General features: G+C 36.5%; 2 pseudogenes; one reads left to right on the top strand and one right to left on the bottom strand.

The window, feature by feature from the left end:
* Positions 1–3890: 3890 nt before the first annotated feature.
* LOC149227192 (L-type lectin-domain containing receptor kinase S.4 pseudogene) lies at positions 3891–5781 on the top strand (annotated as a pseudogene).
* Positions 5782–11011: 5230 nt separating this feature from the next.
* On the bottom strand, positions 11012–12920 carry LOC149227191 (L-type lectin-domain containing receptor kinase S.4 pseudogene; annotated as a pseudogene).
* Positions 12921–14975: the final 2055 nt, after the last annotated feature.

Genomic DNA, 14975 nt, shown 5'->3' with positions numbered 1-14975 from the left:
CTAAACATTGATCTCTAGATCACTAAGACAAAACCTGAATAAGAAAAGGGTATTGGCATGGCCCAAAATATACTAGCTCTCAGATGAGAGAAAGGGCATGGCCCCCAAAGGCCAATTCACACATATCACAACGTTGTTAAAAAAAAAGGCACACAAAGTAATCCAACTTTGTTGTCGATTACAAATTGGTCAAAATTATGGAATGAAAGATGAATCCATAAAACATACAAGGATGTACACCACTCAAAGAGACCTATAGCATGTCTTTTACACAATATGAAATCTCTTAACATCAAAAATTGTTGCAATCCTCAATCAAAGCAATTAAAAGAGTATGCATAAATCCACATATTATCACCTCATTTAGGAACTATGTAGTCATCAGTATAAAGTAGATATTCATTCAATTCACAATAAGTATACAAGATAGCATGCAAAGCATGAGTATTGAAACAACTTCATAGTGCAACCATTCACTATAATGATAAGCATATAAGACAACGGTCAATGAGTATAATAGTGAATTTTAGGCATTCAATCATGAATATACAAGACCATTCAACAATCAAAAACATAACAAGGACTGCCATAGCCCATAATCCAAATACGCATACAATTCATACTTATTTTAGTGTGTTAGAATTTGTGGCAACTAAAGGAGGGACTTCCACTCTCCACCCAACCATAGGCCAATTACACTGCAACTCTCTTTTAGTTGACCACCCTTGAGACAGATCCAAAGTTTGAGGGGATGTTTGCTCAAGGATATTTCACACCAATGCTTGGTAAAAACGTAGGAGATGGAGTCCATTATCCAAGTTATTTATCAATTTCCCTCTAGCAATAAGCACCATAGTGACCCACTCACTCCTTTGACATCATTTATAAGGTTTCATCTAAGGTCCAGATAGGGTATTACGTAGTCCAAGAAGTTGAATCCATTGTTCGGGTGGTTTTTCAATTATCTTTTAAAGCAATCACTACAAGGGTATGCATTCCCTTGTCCACGTGGTTTATCATCTCTCCAGCAAGCACCATAGAGACTCAGATTGCTTTGTTGAAGTGGTTTATCAGATATACAACAAGCACCACAGTGATTCAATCATCCACAGAGACTCCCACTAACCACTCAGACTTAGACACACAGTCTAGTGGCCTCGAACAATTCACAGGGAATATCACCCAATTTCATAGCAATTCAAATTGATCACAAGGTTCAACAATCAGTTCCCCAATTAATCTAACTACTACTATCACTACTCCATAGGTCTATGCAGTCCACAAGTGGTATTGAATGACCTTTGTCCCCTAGTAGAATGAGAGAAAGCTCACACACAAGAAGTCGGAGAGAGAGAAGGAGAGACAGAGACAACTCTCTCACATGACCAGTGATAAATGAGCATCTCCCACCAGAAAAGTACCAACCCATGTCTCTCTTTTGTTGTGCATATTTATATTTTTCCTATGCATCCCTTCGCATGTCTGAGAGAGCACTCAATTGGCTCTTCCTTCCTGTTAGGGACATGGGCACTATTTTATGCTTTCATTGCCCCAATCGAATCACATAACTGATTGTCGACCAGTCAACTCTTCCCCGATTGCATCATATACAAAATTTGTCAAGTCGATTAATTTGTCGAGTTTAGTATTTAATTTAGTTGGGCTCATGGCATTTCAAGGCACACAAGCTCACCACCCCCTCAAAGTATGGATCTGTGCGTCCCTTCCTTCAGGCCACAATCAAAATTTTATATTTTTAAAAAGATTTTCAAGTGTCTTTAGGAATGTGATTTAGCCAATTGTGGCTTTCACACTAGCATACACAGTCATAATTAATTTTACAAAAACAAGGAGAGTTGGGGATGTCGCACAAGGGGTTATTTCAATCAACCATCATTAACATTATTGGATATTTAACTAGTTTGTGTTAATAGATTTCAAGTTTGAACTCTCGAGATGAGACACATTAGTTTATGTCGACAAGTTCACTATGGATGTCATCCATGAATGTGGGGAAGTATTCTAAGCTTCCCTGTGAGATTTTCCTTGGAACCAAAAGAAAAGGAAACTTATTATGGTGTTGTTCCCTTTATTCCCTAACAATGTCAATAACCCAATGGGAAGGTCTTCTCTCACAGTTTCCGCACCATCAAGAACAAAACAAATGTGCAAGAGAAGAACTTAGGAGCACCTTGCTCATGGTGCAAAGAACACCCCCCACCGTAAGGAAAGAAAAAAGAAAAAGAAAAAGAAAGAAGATGATGTTGATGCAAGGATCTCAAGTGAACCATATTCATATCAATCTTCTAAACATATAATATGTATGTGTATAAATATAAATTAAATGGTTAGTAAATGTTAATAGGCATCAATCCATGATAAACATCAAAACACACACTTGCTAAAAAAAAAAAATATCTAAATTATAACTTTATTATTTTATTAAAATTATAAAAATAATTGCAGTGTTTGCAAATGAGTGTAAACATTTTAAAGTCGGTTCGATAAAATTTTATAAGAGAGGAAATATTGTAGTATTAGTAAATGAGTGCAAACATTTAAATGTCTACTCAATAAAAATTTCTTTCAAAAAGTATATACATATATTTTGGGTTTAGAATTTCATATGACAATCCTTTATAGCACATGGATTAATATAAACAAATAAATATATACTCATATAAATAAATATATCTACCTAGAATTACTTCCTACCATAATTTAAGCAAGTCATTCCACCAAAATAGGTAGGATTCATATGAATTACTACCCACCATTATTTATGCATTTCTTAGTACAAAAAGGATGAAAGTATTAGAATTCCATATGACAATTCTTTATATGACACGGATTAATATAGACAAATAAATATATATTCATGTAAATAAATATATTTACTATCTATCATAATTTAAACAAGACTTCTCACCAAAATAGGTAGAATAGTGGCCAATATTAGTTATGCATTTGAAGTGTTAGAATTCTATATGACAATAATTTATATCACATGGATTAATATAAACAGGTAAATGTACACTCATGTAAATAAATCTATTTACCTAGAGTTACGACCTACCGTAATTTAAGCATTTTCACCCAAATAGATACAATTTGTATATAATTAAACATATTGACCAAGAGTTACTCCTAGGCGTTTCTTAGCACAAAAATAGATAGAAGTAAAAATTTGATAGTTGGTTCCCTTAACATATATTTTAACTATAAAAAATTCATGTATAAAATACATATTAGATAAAATTATTATTATTATTAATTTATATAATTAAAGTACGTGATTCACACTTATCAATATACATTAATATATTGATATTACGTTGTATGATGATTGTTTTATAACTATTATCATATTATAATTATTTATGATACCGCGATAATAGATTTAATATAAATTATATATTTTACATCATACTAAGTTATTTAAGTGAGATAGGATTGTTGTATGACTTGGAAATGAAGGTGATGTTTCTGTCATGAAATTCATAAAGAATTTGTCCAGAATAAACTTCAAAATGATAGAAAAAGAGGTGAAGATTGTCATGGAGGACCTTTTTATAGGAGTAGTCTATCTAGGCGGTAGAATGGCCCGTTTTCCGGCACCGGCCGGAAAATCGTCCGGCTCCGGCCACCGGGAATGTCTCCGCCCTCCGCCACCCTCCTCCTCCGCTTCTCCGCCACCCTCCCCTGGCAATCCTGACATTCCTGCCACGGACTAAACCAAAAATCGGATTCCGAGCGCAGGGAATGGAGCCTGACATCCCCTGACAGACTACTCCGATCCGGTTCCAATTCGAATTGTCACCCGCGCGCTGGTATTCATAATCATAACCCTGTTGCATAATCGCCAAGATTGCAATGCATAATCGCTGACTCGGAGAGGTAGACTACTCCTGATATCTATTCATGTTAACCTCTCAGATGTCCTTCTTGATTATATGTATGTTGGGTTTTCAGCATCCACAGGGCTGCTTTCTAGTGCTCATCGCCTTCTCGGATGGAGTTTCAGGATGAATGGGCCTGCACAGGACCTTGAACTCTCAAAGCTTCCTCAGATTACATCTGCAAATTCTATGGTGAAGACTAGAAGGTTCATAGTTGAGGTATCCATAGCTGCCGTAAGTATCACAGTTCTTGCAAGTCTGGCAGCAGTTTACCTTATTAGGGGGATTCGACAGAGTGAGGTGATTGAAGAATGGGAGCTTGAATATGGTCCTCATAGATTCCCCTACAGTGAACTTAAAGTGGCCACAAAGGGATTTAGGGACAAACAGCTGCTGGGGTTTGGAGGTTTTGGCAGGGTTTATAAGGGCGTTATTCCCAGCACTGGGCGGGAAGTTGCAGTGAAGCGGGTTTCGCATGAATCCAAGCAAGGGGTGAGGGAATTTATTGCAGAGATTGCAAGCATTGGCCGGCTGAGGCACAGGAACTTAGTTCAGCTTCAAGGTTGGTGTCGGTATAAGGAAGAGCTTCTGCTTATCTATGATTACATGCCAAATGGTAGCCTTGACAAGCTCTTGTTTGAGAGCACACAGAATATGTTGACTTGGTCGCAGAGGTATACAATTTTGAAAGGGGTTGCTTCGGCTTTGCTTTATCTTCATGAAGAATGGGAGCAGACAGTAGTCCATAGAGATGTCAAAGCAAGCAATGTATTATTAGATGCATATTTGAATGGCAGGTTAGGGGACTTTGGGCTTGCTCGTTTATAGGAACATGGTTCAAATCCTCACACCACCCATGTAGTTGGAACTATTGGATACCTTGCTCTAGAGCTTCCTCGTACTGGTAAGGCCACAACAAGCACTGATGTGTTCGGATTTGGGGCTTTATTGCTTGAAGTGGCTTGTGGAAGAAGACCCATTGAGCCGAAGATGTCTCCCGAAGAATTAATTTTGGTTGACTGGGTTTGAGAGTTGCATTCCAAGGGAAAGCTTTTGGAAGCAGTTGATCCTAGACTTCTTAATGAGTACCCTGTTGAAGAAGTTGGGCTCGTTCTTCAACTGGGTTTGCTCTGTTCCCATCCTCATCCCGAAGCTCGACCTAGTATGAGAGAAGTAGTGCAAATGCTTGCAGGCGATAAAGCACATCCTGTGCCACCTTCTGAACCTCCTTCGGCAGACACACCTACAAGAACTGAAAATCTTGATGAATTCATTGTTTCATTTTCTTCATACAAGCATGGTTCATCTATTGCTATCTCACATCCTAACAGAAGCTCAGATGGTAGGCTAGTTTTCACACCGGATAGAACATCACCACTTTCACTGTTAGCAGCAACAGCTTGAAAGGTGTGTGTAATTAAAACAAGTCATGGAGTAACTGTTGTTGAAAAAACATATTTATTTTGGTCCGTTGGTGCATGATCCATGTCTTCTTGTTTATTGGACTGGCCAATGATGAGTTACTTCCTCTTCAAACAGAATAAGAGCTGGAGTTCCAGAGATACAGAGCTTGGAGTTTTCCTTTTGATATATCAGAAAAAAGGCTAACAGATCTGAAGTCTATGATTGCTGAGTGTAGACAAACTGTGTGCAGTTTTACTAATCTTCAAAGAGTATTTGATGCAACAAAATGTAGTGATTTTTCTTCAGTTGACCCAGTTTTTCATCTCAGCAAATGGCTTGATTATCTGATACAACAGAGTGTAAATTTAGAGGAGAATTTCTTCTCTGATGTTTAAATTATATTTACAAGTCACAAAAAAATAACAGTGTGTGTTGAGTTTCTTTCAAGTGTGAAGATATGCCGAGTTACATTATCTGTGTAACTAGCAGTTTCCATTGTATTTGAAATGCATAAAGAAATCTCTGGCTTGCATTCTTGTGCTTCAGAAACAAAGTTGTTTCCCAATTGTATTTATGATTTTAGGGGCGACATTGTTTCAATGTTTCTACATTCCTTATAGAAAAAAAGGTGAACAATCATCTGTTCCCTCTATATTAAAAAAACAATCCTTGTTGCTTTATGTACTTCTTTGTTATAGTTTTAAATATTTTGAATTTCCTATTTATCTTCACAATTTTTCTGCTGTAGATTCTTCTCTAATTGCTATAGGTTGCTCTCCAGGTAAAACAATTTAGTATCAAGTGGTTGTTGGTTTCAAAGGGGGACATCTTTGTTGCCAAGTTGAAGAAGCTTGGTTTGCAGAATCTTGTGTTCTTGAGGCCTTGTTTTGAGGTCTTGATCAGAAAGCTAGAGAAATCTCATTTTCTAGGTAAAGAAGCTCAAGTTGGACAATGTTGTGTTGTTGTAGTAGTGATTATTTTGAGGTAGCTAGCTAACAATTTTTATCTAACTTCTTCGGAAAATGAGGAACTGATGTATACAAGCACTGTATATGCAAGCACTGTATATGCAGAGTATACAAGCACTGTATACAAGCACTGTATATGCAGAGTTTAGGGCATTAGTGGCTTTATAACTTATGCTACAAACAAATGACAAAAAACAATTTTAGGGAAGAAAAATTTGGCTGTAAGTTCTAATAATCAAAAGCAAATAGTTTCTATTCTATGAAGCCTGATTTGGTACTTTTGAAGAAGATTACAAACTTGCCCATGCCCAGGTCTGATACCACTTGAAAGCTTGGTATTGCATATTCAAGTGTCAATGTTTGATAATTGGGTGCTTGTGTGAATTTATTATCTTAACATCATGGATCTGCATATCATATCTTTGTTTAGATGGACATAATGAATCACTTCTAGAGGCTACAGTTTCTTTTTTCTCCTTGTAAACAAATAAACCCTTACATCCATACCAACCAATACATTATGCATCCTGTCCTTACTCTATAACCTTCAATGCTTACATAAATACAAGTTTGTAGTTTTATAAAGTACACAAATAAAAAATATGTCCATACCAACCAACACATTTGTCTCCTTTACATAAGAAATCATGGTGATGTCCATGCTTTTGATGCATTCCTCCTGTCATTTGTGTTGTAGATGATCCATCCTCTTGTCAAGTAATGACTTGAACCACTAACTTGACACTGCTTCATTGTGCACTATGACATTTTTATCTAACTTCTTCGGAAAATGAGGAACTGATGTATACAAGCACTATATATGCAAGCACTGTATATGCAGAGTATACTCTGCACTGTATATGCAGAGTATACAAGCACTGTATATGTCTCAGATTTTATGGATAAGAATCAGCAACTGTGGAGTATATATCAGATTTCAAGGCATTGGGTCAGCAATCAACTGTGGATCTAATTCAGATTTGAAGCATTCCATTTCATCATTTCCAGATTTCCTGTAACATGCCAGAGATTGTTTTATTTTTAGTTTATTGTTAGGATTTCATTCCTTAAAGCTAGTAGCTTTATTTCTCTGTAAAGTTGATCATTTTCAATGTAATAGGGGTTGGCTTTCGGGCCAAAGGGAATAGTCTACCAAAAATCAAAGAAAAGGGTGTTGATTGCTTTGCTAAACAAAATCTAACCCATGTAGCATGCTTACAATAAATCCTCACTTAATTATATTATATGACTTGTCAAGATCAAATTCAAGGAAGTGAGCCTTCTTACTCATCTCCCTGGCCAATTTGATGCTCTGCAAGGTGATAATATTCTTTCTTATGATTTTGGAAGCTTGCGACTTGAATCATTTTCTTAAAATGTTTGTAATAACCTCGTGGGAGACATTGAGGAGGGTTATAGGCCTCCAGCCTCAAATTTCTTGGCATAGTAACATACTACATTGTTGACATCATCATAGTTTTATATCATCTCATGACACAAATGATTGGGAAATATAGAAAATATATTTTGTTAAATATTGATTGAATCTCATATCAAGGTTATAGTGTCTAAGTCACCTTTATGAAATTGTTGAAGTGATTTGCCTCTCCATCAACAAACTCTGGTTGATCAAAGACATGTTCACATATTTTAGAAACCTAAATGTGAGAACTAGATTGAGATTAAATGAAGATGTTCAATTCTATGTACAGTTTCACCCATTGCTTATATACTTGTTTTAGTCCCTTTTAGCATTCAGTGAGTGAATTAGTAATCTAAGGTACCTTTTCTTTTCTTTTCTACTTTGCCTTATGGACCAGCATTGATCTCTTTTATATTTGCTTATGAATGGCTTGACATTGGTAATTCAACTATATGAATGAGTTATAGCTCATATTTAGCATGGCTCTTATTGATTTTGTCTGTATATCATTTAGTTATGGCACGGTAATAGAATACGGTTATTTGCTTTTCTAAAGCATTAAACAAAGAGAGTGATTTGGTCACAAAATGAGAAATTTTGAATAATAATTCTAACGGTGCATCCATTTTCTATGGCTTCATTTCAAGCTTAAAAAGTGTATGTTGTAAATTTGTAACTTCCTTTTGTATCTATACACTACATCTCTAGAAGGGCAGGAATGGAAGTGAACAGATTCTTGAAATCTGCAAATGAATCTTCAGAGGAACAAACAGTGTTGTAGTGGGTAATAGACTGTCAAAGGATTTGATAAAGTCTGCGGATGAACCAACGGTGTTTTGGAATGTATTAAGTGAAAAGCAAAGCTATGTGAGCCAGAGGGGAGCCGTCGAAAGCTAGACACACAAACCAATGGCACCTCTATGTATTTTGAATCTGCTCCTTTGGGCACTCATTTTGTAGTTCATGTTTCAAAACCACCTGATGCTTTAAACAAGCAAAATGCTCGAGATTTAATTTGAGTTACTCTTCCTCGAGGGAGAATACTTCTCCTGGTAAAAGAAAAAGGTGTTGTGTGACAACAGATAGGTGGCAAAATTTGCGTTGTTTAAAGGATATCTGACAAATTTTCAGGGAACAGCTTCATGTCTCAGATTTTATGGAGAAGAATCAGCAACTGTGGAGTATATATCAGATTTCAAGGCATTGGGTCAGCAATCAACTGTGGATCTAATTCAGATTTGAAGCATTCCATTTCATCATTTCCAGATTTCCTGTAACATGCGAGAGATTGTTTTATTTTAGTTTATTGTTAGGATTTCATTCCTTAAAGCTAGTAGCTTTATTTCTCTGTAAAGTTGATCATTTTCAATGTAATAGGGGTTGGCTTTCGGGCCAAAAGGAGTAGTCTACCAAAAATCAAAGAAAAGGGTGTTGATTGCTTTGCTAAACAAAATCTAACCCATGTATCATGCTTACAATAAATCCTCACTTAATTATAGTACACATTTTCAGGTTAAGTTTGTGTTATGTACTATCGATAATTGTCATATTTGTGCCTTTGGAAACATATTAATCTCGTTAACTGAGTTTCTTTGAATAAACAACTGTTAGTTTATTTTATCAGTTTACATGGAATGTCAAATTAAACAAAGCCATAGTAGCTTTAAACAGGTGCATTTTTCATTATTCATATAAATTCTTGGAAAACACCACTTTGAAATCAATCTTTGTTTGTGTTAGATATGGATAATGACCTAGATGAAGCAATTCCCTTAATGACCTAGATGAAGCATATCTATGCCCTCTTAATTCTGACGTCATGGAATCTAGCTATATCTGAGCTCATATAAATTTATTAGTCATACAAGAAGACTTCATTAATAAATCTAGGGACTTCAAGGTCTTATGTGTAGTGATTTCACATCTGCTTAATAGGGAACTATTTCAACAACTCTTTGAAGTTTACAGAGATTTGGTGTCTTTATCAATCAATAATACTTGATAGCCCAATTGGGTTTGATACATGTATGCTTTATGATTATTATTGCCAGGTCTGAAGGCTTAAGTTATGAAATCATTCATTTTAACTGTCATCCGAGTTGGAATCTAAACATGAGTGGAGAGGTTCACTGCCCTACTCAGATTTTGTGGCAATTCCTGTTACTTTATGCTCATCCTTCAATAGTACCTATTCTGCAGATGAGCTACTTTCACACATATATTATAGCTGTTATCAATCAAATTGTGCACCCTGTTTAAGTTAGCTTCTCCTAACACATCCATTAACATAGAATTTGATATATCAAGACCAATCAAGGCCATGACCTTATCATTCATCTTGCCCCAGTCCTCCTACTTCACGATGTCAGACTTTGTGTCCTTCATACTGATTTCTACTCTCTTTCAATAAGAAAATATTCCATCTTCAACCTCCATAAATGGAAGTTGTGGCCATAGAATTTATCGATCTCTAAATGTCTAGATGTCATTTCTCCTACCACATATATCTTATTAGCCTCTCACTGAAGCTAGCTACCTCAAAATAATCACTACTACAACAACACAACATTGTCCAACTTGAGCTTCTTTACCTAGAAAATGAGATTTCTCTAGCTTTCTGATCAAGACCTCAAAACAAGGCCTCAAGAACACAAGATTCTGCAAACCAAGCTTCTTCAACTTGGCAACAAAGATGTCCCCCTTTGAAACCAACAACCACTTGATACTAAATTGTTTTACCTGGAGAGCAACCTATAGCAATTAGAGAAGAATCTACAGCAGAAAAATTGTGAAGATAAATAGGAAATTCAAAATATTTAAAACTATAACAAAGAAGTACATAAAGCAACAAGGATTGTTTTTTTTAATATAGAGGGAACAAATGATTGTTCACCTTTTTTTCTATAAGGAATGTAGAAACATTGAAACAATGTCACCCCTAAAATCAGAAATACAATTGGGAAACAACTTTGTTTCTGAAGCACAAGAATGCAAGCCAGATATTTCTTTATGCATTTCATATACAATGGAAACTGCTAGTTACACAGATAATGTAACTCGGCATATCTTCACACTTGAAAGAAACTCAACACACACTGTTATTTTTTTGTGACTTGTAAATATAATTTAAACATCAGAGAAGAAATTCTCCTCTAAATTTACACTCTGTTGTATCAGATAATCAAGCCATTTGCTGAGATGAAAAACTGGGTCAACTGAAGAAAAATCACTACATTTTGTTGCATCAAATACTCTTTGAAGATTAGTAAAACTGCACACAGTTTGTCTACACTCAGTAATCATAGACTTCAGATCTGTTAGCCTTTTTTTTCTGATATATCAAAAGGAAAACTCCAAGCTCTGTATCTCTGGAACTCCAGCTCTTAGTCTGTTTGAAGAGGAAGTAACTCATCATTGGCCAGTCCAATAAACAAGAAGACATGGATCATGCACCAACGGACCAAAATAAATATGTTTTTTCAACAACAGTTGCTCCATGACTTGTTTTAATTACACACACCTTTCAAGCTGTTGCTGCTAACAGTGAAAGTGGTGATGTTCTATCCGGTGTGAAAACTAGCCTACCATCTGAGCTTCTGTTAGGATGTGAGATAGCAATAGATGAACCATGCTTGTATGAAGAAAATGAAACAATGAATTCATCAAGATTTTCAGTTCTTGTAGGTGTGTCTGCTGAAGGAGGTTCAGAAGGTGGCACAGGATGTGCTTTATCGCCTGCAAGCATTTGCACTACTTCTCTCATACTAGGTCGAGCTTCGGGATGAGGATGGGAACAAAGCAAACCCAGTTCAAGAACGAGCCCAACTTCTTCAACAGGGTACTCATTAAGAAGTCTAGGATCAACTGCTTCCAAAAGCTTTCCCTTGGAATGCAACTCTCGAACCCAGTCAACCAAAATTAATTCTTCGGGAGACATCTTCGGCTCAATGGGTCTTCTTCCACAAGCCACTTCAAGCAATAAAGCCCCAAATCCGAACACATCAGTGCTTGTTGTGGCCTTACCAGTACGAGGAAGCTCTGGAGCAAGGTATCCAATAGTTCCAACTACATGGGTGGTGTGAGGATTTGAACCATGTTCATATAAACGAGCAAGCCCAAAGTCCCCTAACCTGCCATTCAAATATGCATCTAATAATACATTGCTTGCTTTGACATCTCTATGGACTACTGTCTGCTCCCATTCTTCATGAAGATAAAGCAAAGCCGAAGCAACCCCTTTCAAAATTGTATACCTCTGCGACCAAGTCAACATATTCTGTGTGCTCTCAAACAAGAGCTTGTCAAGGCTACCATTTGGCATGTAATCATAGATAAGCAGAAGCTCTTCCTTATACCGACACCAACCTTGAAGCTGAACTAAGTTCCTGTGCCTCAGCTGGCCAATTCTTGCAATCTATGCAATAAATTCCCTCACCCCTTGCTTGGATTCATGCGAAACCCGCTTCACTGCAACTTCCCGCCCAGTGCTGGGAATAATGCCCTTATAAACCCTGCCAAAACCTCCAAACCCCAGCAGCTGTTTGTCCCTAAATCCCTTTGTGGCCACTTTAAGTTCACTGTAGGGGAATCTATGAGGACCATATTCAAGCTCCCATTCTTCAATCACCTCACTCTGTCGAATCCCCCTAATAAGGTAAACTGTTGCTAGACTTGCAAGAACTGTGATACTTACGGCAGCTATGGATACCTCAACTATGAACCTTCTAGTCTTCACCATAGAATTTGCAGATGTAATCTGAGGAAGCTTTGAGAGTTCAAGGTCCTGTGCAGGCCCATTCATCTTGAAACTCCATCCGAGAAGGCGATGAGCACTAGAAAGCAGCCCTGTGGATGCTAAAAACCCAACATACATATAATCAAGAAGGACATCTGAGAGGTTAACATGAATAGATATAAGGAGTAGTCTACCTCTCCGGGTCAGCGATTATGCATTGCAATCTTGGCGATTATGCAACAGGGTTATGATTATGAATACCAGCGCGCGGGTGACAATTCGAATTGGAACCGGATCGGAGTAGTCTGTCAGGGGATGTCAGGCCCCATTCCCTGCGATCCGAATCCGATTTTTTGTCAGGCCGTGGCAGGAATGTCAGGATTGCCAGGGGAGGGTGGCAGAGAAGCGGAGAAGGAGGGTGGCGGAGGGCGGAGACATTCCCGGTGGCTGGAGCTGGACCATTTTCCGGCCGGTGCCAGAAAACGGGCCATTCTACCGCCCAGGTAGACTACTCCCTTTTTATATAGTTATATCTAATTTTCACTTACTATAACTTGAGAGATGGATGAGTATTTGAATAATATAAAGAGTTTTAATATAATATTGGGTTTAATATTAATATTGAATGGAATATTAATATATTCTTAGGCACAATCTAAGTTATAGACAAAATAACTCAAAATAACTTTTTTCACGGGAATTCAATAATACAATTCCAAGCAAAATTGTGATTTTGTGTTGTTTAAAATAATTCTTTTAAATGCATATATGGATTTAGCACCCTGAAAAACCCTAGGACACTAGAATTCTACAAATTAAACAACTTAAATTCAAGTTTTTTTAAAATCTCTTCGTGATTTTAGTTAAAATTAACCAAATAAAATATCGTGCCAAAGACCATTTCGTTTATTAGACTACATGTTTATTGTTATATTAATATTATTATGTTTTATATAATATAATATATATTAATGCATTAGAGTAGAGAGCTTTAATATCATATAATATCATATAATATGATATGATAATAAAAAATCTTAATATTATAAAACTATATTATATTAGACATAATATTATCAAATGATAATGTTAAAGATAATGCCCACGGGGATTTGGATTGACGGTGAATGGGTGCACTGTTAAGGCACTCCTTGCGATAGGTCACTGGTTCAAATCCCCCGTGGGTGCTTACCTACCAAAAAAAAGATAATGTTAAAGATAATATTATAATGCCTAAAAATAAACTATTATATATTATTTAACATAATATTATATAATATTATATGATTTTTTTCAATGTGGTTCACGGACCCTAAAGATTAGTGGTCACTACGTCCATGGAATATTTGTACCAAGCAAATCCACCCGAAGGGATCGCTTCATGCCGACTCAACCACAGACCCTGACCCCAAGGGCATCGAGAGAATTGAACTTGTAGAATTCTTTAGAATTTTTCTACACATCAACTAGCTCCAATACCATGTGGAACTTTTTCTACAAATCAACTAGCTCTGATACCATGTAGAAATTTACCACCTGTAGATCACCTGGTAATGCAATATACTAAAGCAAAACACTTGATCTACTTCTACAAACAATTTAACAGAAGCTTAATCAACCATGAGCAACATCAATAAGAACACATATCACTGATAAGAAGGAATCAATCACACATAACACAGAAGAATTTACCCGGGGAAAGGACCTGCCTAAAACCCCATCTCTGTATTATCATACAAGTGGAAATATAGTCTAGATTACACAAAGCCTGAGCTCAGAAGCTATCCAGCTCTCAGTACAATCCCTCTGCTGCTCATAGACAGTCAAAGGCCTCTCACAAACCTTCTCCTCTGCCCTCCAAGCCTCCTATTTCTATGCACAGTTTTCCTGGGTCCTCTAGCTGCAACCTGTGTGATTCTCACCTCACACACAATACTGACCTCTGAAATAACTGCACAAACCTGAAGGAGATAAACCCTCATCATGGATGAGCTTCCTTTATAAGAAAAATATTCATCCAACTGATAGTGCATTGTCCCTTCTCTAATCTCAACTGGGTCTCTATCTGAACTGACATGCATCAGTTATCCATGAGTGAATACACAGTTATCTGAAAATAATAGTTGTCACATGCATGCAAACATCAACAAACTATATCTCATTAATTTAACAACTTGTTAAATTAATCTAACTGGACTTGACTAAGTAAAACTAAGTCAACTGATCCTCACATTATAGAACTGAACCTTATCTCTTTTAATCAAGGGATAAATTCCTAAATCAAGGGAGAAAATAATTGCATGATCTCACAAAGACTTCAAGTTTGCTTTTTCTTAACTAATTAACTCATGGAGAATTAATTAATTAATATTCCAAACTACTGGTAAGACCAAATTCGAATTTTACTTCCTATTTCTAGTCCGGGGACTGACTAAAATAGGAATCCACACTGAATTGCTAAAAATAGAACTTCTATTTTTAGCACTTCCATTTTTCATTCCCTGTTGCCCAGTCCAGCATTAGTACCCAAATTGTTATTTTTAGCA

Source organism: Pinus tabuliformis, chromosome J, assembly GCF_031772625.1.
Source record: "Pinus tabuliformis cultivar Carrire ecotype Pingquan chromosome J, CPIR1, whole genome shotgun sequence".
In the NCBI taxonomy this organism is placed as follows: domain Eukaryota; kingdom Viridiplantae; phylum Streptophyta; class Pinopsida; order Pinales; family Pinaceae; genus Pinus; species Pinus tabuliformis.
This window is presented reverse-complemented; position numbering and strand designations above follow the sequence as displayed.